The sequence below is a fragment of the Balaenoptera physalus genome, assembly GCF_965194825.1.
Source record: "Balaenoptera physalus genome assembly, chromosome: 3".
NCBI classification, from domain to species: domain Eukaryota; kingdom Metazoa; phylum Chordata; class Mammalia; order Artiodactyla; family Balaenopteridae; genus Balaenoptera; species Balaenoptera physalus.
The window spans coordinates 3,078,155-3,093,602 of NC_138890.1; the positions used below are offsets into that span (position 1 = coordinate 3,078,155).

General features: G+C 46.1%; 1 long non-coding RNA gene across 1 annotated transcript; it reads right to left on the reverse strand.

Moving 5' to 3' along the window:
• Nucleotides 1-10,072: 10,072 nt before the first annotated feature.
• On the reverse strand, nucleotides 10,073-15,442 carry LOC309656644. Its single transcript, XR_014261468.1, has 2 exons — nucleotides 15,291-15,442; nucleotides 10,073-15,002 (listed from the first exon to the last, which is right to left on the reverse strand). It is a non-coding gene; the product is annotated as an uncharacterized lncRNA (long non-coding RNA).
• Between the last annotated feature and the right edge of the window lie 6 nt (nucleotides 15,443-15,448).

The following is a 15,448-nucleotide window of genomic DNA, read 5'->3' on the forward strand; positions in this document are numbered from 1 at the left end:
CGCTTTTCTACATGCGCAATCGCATTTTCTACTTCATTTTCTCTCCAGGGGGAGGCGCAGGAAGACTATTTTGCATTTGTGTCCTAATATGACCCTCAGAAACAGCTGTATTTCAGATCTTTGGCTCAAGAGAACGAATTGGCACTCAATTCAGTATTTTTATTCTTGGTAAAGAGCCCAGCTCAATGCCTGGTACACAGTAGGCGCTCCTAAGTATTTCTTGCATCAATTAATGATATTCTCATTAGCGTAAATAAACCCCTTTCAGTAAATCTTCCCCTAAATTCACTCTGTCAAAAAGAGGGGGACTGCAGTGCTTTCCCTGCGCTGGGAGAAGGGGAGATGTGCGTCTGTAAAAAGCCAAGCAAGTTCGGGTCTGGACTCTAAAATAAGCCTATGCACTCCTCTCTCCGCAAAGGCTTTGCGCGTTTTGCTTTGTAAAGCGCTATCACAGCCCTGATTTCGTTTAATCGAAGACTGCCATCACTATCCCGCGTTTAACCCAGGGGGAAACTGAGGCAGGAAGGAGCTGCTCCAGAAATATCTACCGAACGACCGAGGATCGGAGCCGCAGAGTGCCAGGCAGCAGACGTCAATGCCCGAGCTCAATCCCGTATCTTTAACACCTGCGCCTGTGTTCCTGACACGTTAATTTTACAAGGCAAGCGCATGCGCCGTTCGGGGGGCGCGATTTCAGCAGATGGATATCCAGTTTCCCATTCTTAATAAATGATTTATCTTAATTTTTAAAACATGTTTAAGTGAACTCAGCACTCACTGTGTGCTGGGCTCCGTCTTAGGCACTTCACAGCACTTCCTTGCAAATTGGAACATTTCAGAGATGAAAAGCAAAGGTTTTCTCGTTAAGAGGGTTGAATTTGCTCCCAAGTGAATAGATTGCTTATTGAGAAATTTTAACTTAATGTAAATTAAAGAAGCCGGGGAGAGTTTAAGGGGAATGGGGAAATGTGACATTCCCTCCCCTCTGTAACCCTCCATGCAGAGGTGTTCCACCCCACAGCTGCAGGGATGGAGCCAGATGTTGGCAGGGGACAACTCCCCACCGCCATCCCCAGACCCAGAAGCCTGGGGGAGGGGCAGGCCTTCAGCACAGAGCAAAAGCAGACAGGCAGGCTCAGGGTGTGCAGTAATAAATACAGGCGAGGGTAAAGGGCGGGGAAGAAGCACGAAAAAAAGCAACCGCTGCAGGAAGGCTCTGCTGCGCGTGCGCTTGCTCCGGCGCGGGGCGGACACGGAGGTCCCGGCAGCGGCTCCTGCTGACCAGAGGCCGCCACTGCACACCCCTTGCATCTGTCTTTTGATGCCGTTGAGCGCGTATTGGATACCCATCACCACCCTTTAAATCAATTAATTCACGGGACTTCCTTGCTGGCCCAGTGGGTTGGACTCCGTGCTCCCAATGCAGGGGGCCCAGGTTCGATCCCTGGTCGTGGAGCCGGATCCCGCATGCATGCCGCAACTAAGAGTCCACATGCTGCAACTAAAGATCCTGCATGTCGCAATGAAGATCCCATGGGCCGCAACTAAGACCCGGTGCAGCCTAAATATTAAAATATAATAATAATAAACCAATTAATTCACGTAATCCTCCCCACACCCTGGGCTTTCTGTGGGCTTATTTATGCAGGAGCAAACTGAGGCTCAGAGAAGTTAAGTGATTTCCCCAAGGTCACACAGCTAATAAGGGCAGAACCAAGTGACTTAAAAAGGCATGGTTTAGTGGTCCATTCATACGCTGGAATATTAGCCTTAAAAAGGAAGGAAATTCTTCTCTCTTTTTTTTGGCACTTTTATTATTTTTTTTTAATTTTATTTTTTTATACAGCAGGTTCTTATTAGTTATCCATTTTATACATATTAGTGTATATATGTCAATCCCAATCTCCCAATTCATCACACCACCACCACCCCCCCGCCACTTTCCCCCCTTGGTGTCCATATGTTTGTTCTCTACATCTGTGTCTCTATTTCTGCCCTGCAAACCGGTTCATCTGTACCATTTTTCTAGGTTCCACATATATGCGTTAATATACGATATTTGTTTTTCTCTTTCTGACTTACTTCACTCTGTATGACAGTCTCTAGATCCATCCACGTCTCTACAAATGACCCAATTTCGTTCCAAAAAGGAAGGAAATTCTGACACAGGCTACAACATGGATAAAATGGTATGCTCAGTGAAATAAGCTGGACACAGAAGCACAAATATTGGAGAATTCCCTTGCGGTCCAGTGGTTAGGACTCTGCGCTTTCACCACTGAGGGCCCAGGTTTCATCCCTGGTCAGGGAACTAAGATTCCACAAGCTGCATGGTGTGGCCAAAAGAAAAGGACAAATATTGTATAATTCTACCTATATAAGGTCCCTAAAGGAGTCAAATCCAAGGGACAGAAAGTAAAGTGGTGGAGGCCAGGGTCTGGGGGAGGGGGAGTCAGTGTTTAATGGGGACAGAGTTTCCATTTGGAAAAGTCCTGGAGATAGATGGTGGGGATGGCTGCACAACAATGTGAGTGTACTTAATACACTTAACTGTACACTCAAAAATGATTAAAAAGGGCAATTTTATGTTATGTATATTTTACCACAATTTAAAAAAAAAAACCAAAAACATGGTTTAGTCAGGGAGCAACTCTGCTCCACTACTACTTCCTAGATGGATTGCAGATTTGGTTGATCTGAAGCCAGAAATCATGAGTTTAGATTCTGCCCTCACTGCCTGTGTGAACTTGGGCAAGCTACATAATCTCTCTGAGCCTCAGGATTCTTCATGTAAAATGTTGAATAATAACAGAACCTATTCTATTATGGGGCTCTTGTGAGACTTAAAGAAGTTAATATAAAGTACCTAGCACAGTGCCTGGCATACATTAAGCCCCGTTGAAGAGTTTGCTCCTGTTATGGGCTAAATTGTGCCCCTCCCCCAAACATATATATTAAAGTCTTAACCCCCCAGTACCTCAGAATGTGACTTTATTTAGAGACAGGGTTTGAAAGAAGCAATTAAGTTAAAGGGAAGCCCAGTATCACTTTTTAAACTTCAAATAAATGCAAAAAAAGTCCATGATGAGCAAAGCATCCAAATTTTAAAGAAAGATAGGACCAAGGACTTCCCTGGTGGCGCAGCGGTTAAGAATCTGCCTGCCAATGCAGGGGACACAGGTTCGAGCCCTGGTCCGGGAAGATCCCACATGCCATGGAGCAACTAAGCCTGCGCGCTTAGAGCCCATGCACCGTAACAAGAGAAGCCACTGCAATGAGAAGCCCATGCACCACGTTCGCGGCAACTAGAGAAAGCCCGCGCGCAGCTATAAGGACCCAAAGCAGCCAAAAATAATTAATTAATTTAAAAAAGAAAGATAGGACCAGTATTATTGATTTCTCTTTTTCTCTCAGGGTCCAGGATAACTGCACACAGCTCAGGGTTAGGTAGTCCCACTACATGCCCTAGGGATGTTCTGTAGCATGGAATGTTCTGGAATAGCCTTAGGAAGGGGTGTACTGCTTCTCTGGATGGTTGAACAGCTGAGTTTAGGGAGGTCTGGTGGGGCTGCATGGTGGGAATGGGTGGTCCAGTGTTGGTTCCTAAGATCACTGAACTGTGCAGAGGTCTCACGGAGGAGACGGATTTGCTGGCCCTTTCAGAAGGTTCTCACTGTTCAGATCCAGTTTACAGAAGCTAAAACTGAGACTCTTAGACGGTAAGTGAAGGTGGGTCTGTTCCGGACTCCGCCTCCTGTGAGGGCTCCCAGCAGGTCCACAGGGACTCACTGAGAGCCCTAGGCAAATTGTTTTGCATTTCTTTGTAATCTGCCCCTGGGACCTCCAGGCTGAGGGACTTTCCACCCGCCCTGCCCTTCCCCGCCTGCAAACACACCCATCAGCTTTGCAGCCCAGCTCAACCTTTTTGCTTGGAATTCCTCACATCCCTCCAGTCTCGGCACTCATTGGTCTAGCAAATGTTTTCCTGGGAGCCTGTCAGAGGAAAAAAAGAATCCCTGCCTTCCAGGAGCCGACCCTCTGGTGAAGGAAATAGTCAATCAAATATCTGCACAAATGGAAGCTTTCAAATTGTGCCAGGAAGGAGAGAGAGAAGGAGCAAAGGAGAGGATAGAACAGGGAGGGCTATGATCTAGCCTGGGGATCCCAGAGGGCTGCCTGGAGGAGGTGATTCCTTAACTGTTACCTGAAAGATGACCAAAAGTGGAGATGGCATTCCAGGGAGAGGGAGCAGCAGATACAAAGACCCTGAGGTGGGAGGCACAGTGAAGAAACAGTGTGACTCTGAGTGTAAAAAGAGCAGAGGGGGTACTTCCCTGATGGTCCAGTGGTTAAGACTCCGTGCTTCCACTACAGGGGGTGCGGGTTCGATCCCTGATCAGGGAACTAAGATCCGGCTTGCCGCGCAGCACCGTCAGAAAAAAAAAAAAAAAAAAAAAAAGCAGAGCGGGCTGCTTTAGATGGACCAGTCAAGGCATGACTGAGACAAATGTTGGCTCATTTTTTCTAAAAGGGCCAAGTAGAAAACATTTTGGCTTTTCCGGCCACACGGTTTCGATCACAGCTACACAACTCTGCAGTAAGCAGCCACAGATGACACATACTCAAATGCGCATAGCTGTGCTCCAATAAAACTTTATTTATGGGCTCTAAAATTTGAATTTCATACAATTTTCACGTGACATGAACTATGATTCTTCTTTTGATTCCCCTCCGGGACTTCCCTGGTGGCGCAGTGGTTAAGAATCTGCCTGCCAATGCAGGGGAGAGGGGTTCGATCCCTGCTCCGGGAAGGTCCCACATGCCGCGGAGCAACTAAGCCCATGTGCCACAACTACTGAGCCTGCGCTCTAGAGCCCGCGAGCCACAACTACTGAAGCCTGCGCGCCTAGAGCCCGTGCTCCGCAACAAGAGAAGCCACTGCAATGAGAAGCCCGCGCACCGCCACGAAGAGTAACCCCTGCTCGCTGCAACTAGAGAAAGCCTGCGCGCAGCAATGAAGACCCAACGCAGCCAAAAAAATAAATAAAAAATAAATGAATAATTTTTTTTAAATGTAAAAACCATTCTCAGCTCACTGGGGCATACAAACAGGCAGTAGAGGGGGATACGGCCCCTGGGCCTTAGTTTGAGACCACCCCACCACCCTGCCCGGCTCTAGGAGAAGGGTGTCCCTATAATTTATCATCTAAATAAGAACACTTTGGGGCTTCCCTGGTGGCGCAGTGGTTGAGAATCAGCCTGCCAATGCAGGGGACACGGGTTCGAGCCCTGGTCTGGGAGGATCCCACATGCCGCGGAGCAACTGGGCCCGTGAGCCACAATTACTGAGCCTGCGCGTCTGGAGCCTGTGCTTCGCAACAAGAGAGGCCGCGATAGTGAGAGGCCCGCGCACCGCGATGAAGAGTGGCCCCCGCTTGCCGCAACTACAGAAAGCCCTCGCACAGAAACCAAGACCCAACACAGCCATAAATAAATAAATAAATAAAATTTAAAAAAAAAAAAAAAAAAAAGAACACTTTACATTTGCAAAGTTGCGATTGAATTTTTTCAATTGAAGTATAGTTAATTTACAATGTGTTTGTTTCAGGTGTACAGCAAAGTGATTCAGTTACACATATATGTGTGTGTGTGTATATATATATATATATATATATATATATATATATGTATGTATTCTTTTTCAGATTCTTTTCCACTACAGGTTATTATAAGATATTGCATACAGTTCCCTGTGCTCTACAATAGGTCCTTATTGTTCATCTCTTTCGTATATAGTACTGTGTAACTGTTAATCCCAAACTCCTAATTTATCCCTCCCCTCCCCCTTTCCCCTTTGGTAACCATAAGTTTGTTTTCTCAGTCTGAAGCTGTGACTGAAGTTTAACCAAAATAAGAAACGGCATAAATCAAACGTATAAAATCTGATGCCTTTCACAAAGTAAACACATGCCAGTAGCCAATATGAAAATCAAGATACAGAATGACCAGCTCTCAGAAACCCCAGAAATCGCCTGTGTCTCTTCCAGTCACTACCTCCCAAAGATACCCAGCATCCTGTCTTCCAACAACACAAACTGGGGGGGGGGGGGAGGGCTATTTTTGAATTTCATACACCTTGAATCATGCAGCATGGCCTTTTTTTGTTTTTAACTCTTATTCCTTATTTTTTTATTTTTATTTACTTTTTGGCTGCGTTGGGTCTTAGCTGCGGCATGCGGGATCTTTCACTGCAGCATGTGGGCTTCTCTCTAGTTGTGGTGTGTGGGCTCAGTAGTTACCGCGCACGGGCTTAGTTGCTCTGCGGCATGTGGGATCTTAGTCCCCCGACCAGGGATCGAACCCGTGTCCCCTGCATTGCAAGATGGATTCTTAACCACTGGACCACCAGGGAAGTCACAGCAGCATGGTCTCTTTTCAATCCAGCTTCTTGCACTCAACATTCATACGAAGGTTTACCCATGTTGGGGATGACTGAATTTCACCTGTTCTCACTGCTCCATTCTCTTTCTGAGACCCTGGCACAATTTACTTATCCGTTTCACTGTTGGTGGGCATTTGGGTTGTTTCCAGCTGGGGCCGGTTATGACTAATGCGGCTATGGAACATTCTAGCACGTGTCCTGGCAGCATTTCTATTGGGTACATACACAGGAGTGGGAATGCTGAGTCATACACTGTGCCTGATTCCAGCTTGAGTGGATGTAGGCATTCACCAAAGTGCAAATCAGGACGGGTCTGAAAGCAAAAGGGACACTAATTGATTTACACCAGAATGATGGTTGTAAACCAGGCTTATCCCAGGCCCCTGGGATGTGTGGTCCCCCAGGGTATAGGGGAGCATATGAGTGAAGAACCCCAATGAGCAGAACTCTGATACCTCCTGTGCCTGATGTAAGCCTCATTTGTAAAATGGAACGGGTAATCCTCACCCTCCAGCACAGGGTCACACCCAGGAGTGATTTTGCCCTCAGGGGACGCTGGGCCATGTCTGGGGACCTTGGTAATTATCACAGCTGGAGGGGGGGCTCCTGGCATCAAGTGGGTGGGGGCCAGGGAGGCTGCTTCATACCCCACAGTGCCCAGGACGGCCCCCCAGACAATGATCTGGCCACAATGTCCACAGTGCCAAGGTTGAGAAAAACCCTATATTTGATTATTTACAACATGGTCTAAATTTTTCGAGTGCAGATAGTATTCATTCATCCAACACATACTTAGTGAGCACCTCCTGTCTTCCCGACATTGAGTGAGGTTCTGGGGACACAGAACAAGCATCCCTGTCCTGGGGGGCTTATAGTTTAGTGAGAGATGGCAGGGAAGACAGTAAATAAATATGTGATATGTCAGATGGTGAGAAGTGCCATGGAAAGAAGTGAAATAGCATTAGGGAACGCCGTACTGGGGGCGGATGGTAGCAAACACTTAATATGTATAAGGAGATATCCGAGCAGAGCCCTGAAGAAGATCAGGGAGGGGGCAATTGTGGGTGTCTGGGGGAAGGGCATTCCAGGTGGGAGAAACAGCTTGGGCAAAGGCCCTGGGGCAGCACCATGCTTGGCATATTGAAGGAACAGCTAGGAGTTGACTGAAGCAGAGTGAGTGAAGAGGAGAGAGAGAGGAAGGAGGTGAAGATGGGGGGTGGGCGGGGCCTTATAGTTCACAGGGAAGATCTGGGCTTTTACCCTGAGGGAAGTAGGATCCCAGGAGGGCTGGAGGGCTGTGGGCAGAGGAGGGGCAGGACCTGACTCAGGTACTCAGGTACTGGGGACGGGATGCTCTCTAGTGGCTTCTGTGGGGAGGACAGACCATGGTGGGGGAGGGGCTGCAGGGGGGAGGCATGGCCTTGAGGATTGCGCTGGTCCAGGAGAAAGATGGTGGGGGCTGAGGAATGGAAAAATAAAATGTGGTCCATTCACACAGTGGAATATTATTAAGCCATAAAAAGGCGTGAAGCACTGACACATGCTACAACGTGGATGACCCCTGAATACACGACACTCAGTGAGAGAAGCCAGACACAAAAAGCCACATAGTGTGTGATTCCATTTATATGAAATGTCCAGAACAGGCCAATCCACAGAGACAGAAAGTGGGTTAGTGGTTGTCAGGGCCTAGGGGACAGAGGAGTGACTGCTAATGGGGACGGGATTTCTTTTTGGGGTGACAGAAACGCTTTACAATTAGAGCACAGTGATATTAAAACTCATTAAATTGTACATTTAAAACAAACCTGGTGGACTTCCCCGGTGGCGCAGTAGTTAAGAATCCGCCTGCCAATGCAGGAGACACGGGTTTGAGCCCTGGTCCAGGAAGATCCCACATGGTGCGGAGCAACTAAGCCCGTGCACCACAACTACTGAGCCTGTGCGCCACAACTACTGAAGCCCGCGCGCCCTAGAGCCCGTGCTCTGCAACAAGAGAAGCCACCGCAATGAGAAGCCTGCGCACCACAACAAAGAGTAGCCCTCACTCGCCACAACTAGAGAAAGCCTGCGCGCAGCAACGAAGACCCAACGCAGCCAAAAATAAATAAATAAATTTATTAAATAAATAAATTTTATTTATTTAAATAAATAAAATAAAACAAACCTGTTGACTCTGTCCATTTCACCCCATCCCCCCTGGCCCCCACCCTGGTCCAGGACCCCATCATCAGTTGCCTGGGTGACTGCACCAGCCTCCTCCCTGGCCTCCTGCCTCTGCTATTATTCCCCACCAGCCATTTTCCACTGCTGCCAGCGGGATCTTTGTAAATACAAATCCTATCCTACCCTGGGTTAATTAATTTTAATTGGGTTAATTTTAATTTTTTTTTTTTTTGGCCGTGTCGCATGGCATGTGGGATCTTAGTTCCCCAACCACGGATTTAACCTGTGCCCCCTGTGGTGGAAGCATGGAGTCTTAACCACTGGACCACCAGGGAAGTCCCGCTGGTTAATTTTATGTGTCCGCTTGGTTGAGCCACGGTGCCCAGTATTTGGTCAAACATTATTCTGGCTGTTTCTGTGAGGTGTTTTCAGATGACATTGATATTTTAAATCAGTGGACTATTAAGTAAAGCAGATTCCCCTCCCTAATGTGGGTAGGCCTTATCCAATCAGTTGAAGGCCTGACTAGCACAAAAAGACTGATCTTACTAAGCAGGAATTCTGCCAGGAGACAGCCTTCAGACTTGAGCTGTGACTTCAGCTCTTCCCTGGGTCTGAATATTCAAGGGCAATTTCAATGTACTTGTTTTCCTAGGTGACATTGGCAAGTCACGTAACCACTCAAGACCTCAGTTTTCTCATCTGTAAATTGGACCTAATAATGGTCCCTATTTCATGGGGTTGGTTACCTCAGTTTTCTCATCTGTAAATTGGACCTAATAATGGTACCCATTTCATGGGGTTTCAATGGTACCTATTTCATGAGGATGAAATGGTAGCACATGTTAAATGCTTAAAACAAGGCTTGGGATTCCTCTGGCAGTCCAGTGGTTAAGACCCATGCTTCCAATGCAAGGGATCAAACCCTGGTCGGGGAACTAAGATCCTACATGCCCTGCAGCGCGGCCAAGAAAACACAACAACAATAACAACAAAAAACACGAGGCTTGACAGTAAGTATTAGCTGGTATTGTTACCATCAGCAGATTACAGTGATTTCCGTGGAAAGTGGAATTGGTGGGTCAAAGGTTAATTGACCTCCTTTTTCTGAAAGGCAGTCAACCCAGCCATTTTCCACACTGGCTCTTTTAAATATTCTCAGCTTCTCTTTCTCCTCATTTTTTGAAAAATAAAATACTAATCACCTGGTAGAAAGGCCTCAGGTAAAGCAATCAAAAATATCAATTTGGGAAGCAGTGGGTTTGGGGAAGAGGGGATTGGGGCTTTGTAGCTAACATTTTGTCCCTGATAAGAAAAGGCTGCCAAAGACAATTTTTTTTCTATTTTTCTTTCTTTCTTTTTTTTGGCTGCGCGGCTTGTGGGATCTTAGTTCCCTGACCAACGATTGAACCCGCGCCCTCGGCAGTGAAAGCACAGAGTCCTAACCACTGGACCTCCAGACAATTCCCTCTTTTTTTATACTTAAAAAAAACTGTGGTTAACATACACATAAAATTTGCTCTCAAGTCTACTCCATTGGTCTATGCTTCTGTGTGGATGCCAGTATCACACTGTTTTATTTAGGTAGCTTTATGGTAAAATTTGAAATCAGGGAATGTGAGTCCTTAAGTTTATTCTTCTTTTTCAGGATGGTAATGGCGATGTGGGATCCCTTGAGATTCCATATGATTTTTTTTTTTTGTCTGCACTGCAGGGCATTCACGATCTTAGTTCCCCAACCAGGGATGGAACCGGCGCTCCCTGCAGTGGAAACACGGAGTCCTAACCGCTGGACCGCCACAAAAGCCCCGAGATTCCATATGAATTTTAATTTTTTTTCTTTAACTTTTTAAATTTTATTTATTTATTTTTGGTTGTGCCGAGTCTTAGTTGCAGCACACAGGTTCCTTAGTTGCGGCACGTGACCTCTTAGTTGTGGCATGCATGTGGGGATCTAGTTCCCTGACCAGGGACCAAACCCGAGTCCCCTGCATTGGAGGTGGATTCTTAACCACTGCGCCACCAGCAGTCCCCTCTATGAATTTTAGAAGGGACATTTCTATCTCTGAAAACGTTGTTGGGATTTTAACAGGAATTGCATTGAATCTGTAGATCAATTTGGGTAGTGTTGACATCTTAATAATATTGAGTCAGACAACCTAGGGAATAGAAGAAAATAGTTGCAAATCATATATCTGATGAGGGATTGATGTCCAGAATATAGAAGGAACTCTTACACCTCAGCAACACAAAAACAAACCCTGATTTTTAAAAGTAGGTAAAAGACTTGAATAAACATTTTTTCACAGAATATATACAAATGGGCAATAAGCACATGAAAAACTGAGAATCCTAATCACTAACCCTTAGGGAGTTAAAATCAAACCCCCATGAGATACCACCATACACCTATCAGGATGGCTATTATTAAAAACTAACAAACAAAAAGAAAGAAACAAAAACAAAGAAAACAAGTAACAAGTGATGTAGAGAACCTGGAACCCTTGTGCTCGATTGGTGGGAATGGTAAACGGTATGGAGGTTCCTCAAAAAATTAAAAGTAGAACTACCATATGATCCAGCAATTCCACTTCAGGGTATACACCCAGGAGAGTTGAAAGTGGGTCTCAAAGAGCTATTTGTAGGGTTTCCCTGGTGGTCCAGTGGTTAAAAATCCACCTGCCAATGCAGGGGACACAGGTTCAAGCCCTGGTCAGGGAAGATCCCACATGCTGCAGAGCAACTAAGCCCATGCACCACAACTACTGAGCCTGCGCTCTAGAGCCCGTGAGCCACAACTACTGAAGCCCGCACACCTAGAGCCCGTGCTCTGCAACAAGAGAAGCCACCGCAATGAGAAGCCTGCGCTTCAACAGTCTTCATTTGGCTACAACAAAGAGTAGCCCCCGCTCGTCACAACTAGAGAAAGCCCGCGCACAGCAACGAAGACCCAACGCAGCCAAAAATAAATTAAATAAATTAATTTTTTTTAAATCCTTAAAAAAAAGAATCTTTAAAAAAAAAAAGATCTATTTGTACACCCATATTCATAGCAGCACTGTTTACAATAGCCAAAAGATGGAAACAACCCATGTGTCCATCGACAGATGAATGGATAAACAAATTGTCCATCCACACAGTGGAACATTACCGAGCCTTAAAAAGGAAGGAGATTCTGACACCTGCTACAACATGGATGAACCTTGAGGACATGATGCTCAGTGAAATAAGCCAGACACAAAAGGACAAATTCTGTCTGATTCCACTCACAGGAGGTCCCTAGAGGAGTCACATCCACAGAGACAGGAAGTAGATGGTGGGGGCCAGGGACTGGGGGAGGGGCTGGGGAGTCAGTGTTTCCTGGGGACAGAGTTTCAGTTTGGGAAGATGAGAAAGTTCTGGAGGTGGATGGTGGGGATGATCACAAGACACTATGAATGTACTTAACGCCACTGAGCTGTGCACTTAAAAATGGTTAAAATGATAAATTTTATGTTATGTGTATTTTATCAGAATTAAATTTTTTTTTTTAAAAAGCAGGATGGAAGGAAAGAGGAAAGGGAGGGAGGAAGGAAGGAAGGGCCAAATCTAGCCAGACAACTGCTTCTGTACAGCCTTTGAGCTAAAAATGTTTCTTTTTCTCTTTTCAGTGTTTGAACCAAAGAATAATATTTCATAACATGTAAAAATTATATAAAACTCAAATTCAGTGTTTAGAAATGAAGTTTTACTGGCACACAGCCATGCCCATTGAGTTAAGCCGTTGCTACAGATGCTGTAGCCCGCAAAGCTGAAAATATTTATTATCTGGACCTTCACAGAAAATGTTTTCCCACCTCTAATTCAAAACAGTGTCTAGCATGTAATAAGTGTTTGATATTTGAAGAAATTATTACTGAATATCTGATGGAAAAATCTGATGCAGTTTACCACTTGACTCTGCTCTTTGGAGAGGGTCAGGCCTGGATTAAGATTCTGGCTCTGGGGGACTTCCCTGGTGGTCCAGGGGTAAAGAATCTGGCTTACAATGCAGGGGACGTGGGTTTGATCCCTGGTTAGGGAACTAAGATCCCACATGCCGCGGGGCAACTAAGCCAGTACGCCTCAACTAGAGCCCAACTCCTGCAATCTACAGAGCCCAAGCGCCCTGGAGCCTGCGCACCGCAACTAGAGAAGATAAAACCCGCATGCCACAACCAAGAGCCTGCGTGCCACAGCGAAAGATCCTGCATGCCTCAACAAAAGATCACCCATGCGGCATCTAAGACCCGATGCAGCCAAAAATAAATTAAATAAATAAATAAATAATAAAATAAATCTTAAAAAACAAAGATTCTGGCTCTGCCTATGTCTGGGCAGGTTGCTTCCCATGTCTGAGCCCGGGTAAAAAACAGGGGTCAACAAGAATGCTGATCACACAGAAAGAGCTTGATCTGGCAGTTCTGTGAGAGCTCAGCAGCCTTAGCTACTTGAATATCATGACTCCCTCATAAGTCCATATCCCTGGCCTCAACGATAAACAACTTACAGTCCATTTTGTTTCGTCCACCTTTCCCCATGCCCTCCTCATTCTTTTTTTTTTTTTTTTTTCCTGGCCAGGCCACACAGCTTGTGGCTTGTGGGATCTTAGTTCCCCGACCCGGGCCCTCAGCAGTGAAAGCAGAGTCCTAAACACTGGACTGCCAGGGAATTCCCTCCTCATTAGTTTAAAGCAAATCCTATATCATTTCTTCTATACATATGCCCTCATGTATTCTTCACAAAGACTCTTTTTATTTTTTTCTCTTGTATTTTATTTATTTATTTTATTTTGTACTGAAGTATAGTTGATTTAGTGTTGTGTTAATTTCTGGTGTACAGCAAAGTGACTCAGTTACAGATATATACATACATATATTCTTTTTCAGATTATTTTCCATTACGGTTTATTATAGGATATTGAATATAGTTCCCTGTGTTATACAGCAGGACCTTGTTCTGTATCTATTTTACATATGGTAGTGTGTACCCGTTCATCCCAAACTCCTAATTTATCCTCCCCACCCTCCCCACCAGTGCCTTTCCCCTTTGGTAACCATAAATTTGTTTCTATGTCTGTGAATCTATTTGTTTTGCAAATAAGTTCATTTGTATCATATTTTAGATTCCACATATAAGTGATATCATAGGTATTTCCCTTTCTCTTTGTGACTTACTTCACTTAGTGTGATAACCTCTAGATCCAACCATGTTGCTGCAAATGGCATTATTTCATTCTTTTTTTATAGCTGAGTAATACTCCATTGCATGTATAAACCACATCTTCTTTATCCATTCATCTGACAAATACTCTTTCCATAACATAGCCATAGCACCATTATCACACCTTCAGCTGTTCCAATCGTGATGATTGCAAGAATCTGTAAGTGATCAAAGTTCATAAAACTATACATCACCACCACCACCAGCAACAAAAGCATGCATGTAAAAACCGGTGAAATCAGGCTTCCCTGGTGGCGCAGTGGTTAAGAATCCGCCTGCCAATGCAGGGGACACAGGTTCGAGCCCTGGTCCAGGATGATCCCACATGCCGCGGAGCAACTAAGCCCGTGCGCCATAACTACTGAGCCTGCGCTCTAGAGCCCGTGAGATGCAACTACTGAAGACCGCGTGCCTAGAGCCCGTGCTCCGCTACAAGAGGAGCCACGGCAATGAGAAGCCCGCACACCGCAACGAAGAGTAGCCCCCTCTCGCTGCAACTAGAGAAAGCTCGCGTAAAGCAACGAAGACCCAACACAGCCAAAAAATAAATAAATAAAATAAAAATTAAAAAAAAAAACAAAAAAAATCCCCCAAAACCGGTGAAATCCAAATATCTGTACCTGAGTTGATTGTATGGTACCAACATCAATTTCCTGGTTTTGACAACACACTGTGGGAATGTGAGATATCATTGGGGGAAGCTGGGTGAAGGGTACATAAGGGTGAAGGGTGCTAGTTCTGCACCCTTTTCAAAATAAAAAAAGTGTAGGAAAAGTAAAACAAAACCCTGCAGAGTCAGAGTTTGGATGAGGTGAGGGAAGTCCCTGTACAATTGCAGAGCTGGATTCCTTCTTTACTTAAATTTTAGTATTTTCTTCATCATGGATTTTTTTGCATTAATTTTATTTTAAAAAATACCGCACAAACATACTTATCTTGATAACTGAGTCATTTGGGGCGCTGTTTTAAATTTCGCCTAATTCTTGCCCTGAGATTTATCATCTCAAGGGATGGGCCCTGGAATATGTTTTTGTCCTCTTGCTTCCAGGTTTTGGCACACGAAAGTTTGAGTACAGCGGCCCGCGGGCACTGGGGAGCCACGGAGAGCTCTTGAGCAGGGGAGTTTCCGGTTAGTGCAGATTCCGAAGGTTTACTGTGGGTGGGGAGGCGGAACTAGGGGGGCGGGGTGGGGAGGGACGGTTCGCCGGCATCCCGGGAATTGGGCAGGGGGTCCGGCATTTCTCCTCCGGGGGCCAACCAAGGAGGTGTAGCGCCCGCGCTCCTTCGGCCGCGCTGGGACCCGGATGTACAGCGCGCGGGTCGCCCGGCCAGCCGAGGCTGTCCCGCGCTGCGCTCCAAGGCGCCTCACTGCACGCACTGGCGGCCGCTGCGCGGGCCAACCGTCTCCTCCCCCCACGCCGCCGGGCGCCCAGTCACGCACCTGGAGGCCTCCTCGCGCCGGGGGCCGCGGCACCTGGCTGCATTGTTGTCGCCTCTGGTGTCTACTCCCTCCCCAGACAGGACTCAGCACCCACCCCCACCTGTGCCGGGCTCGTGCCACTTTAAGAAGCCAGACGCGGCCAGGGGTGGGCGTGGTCG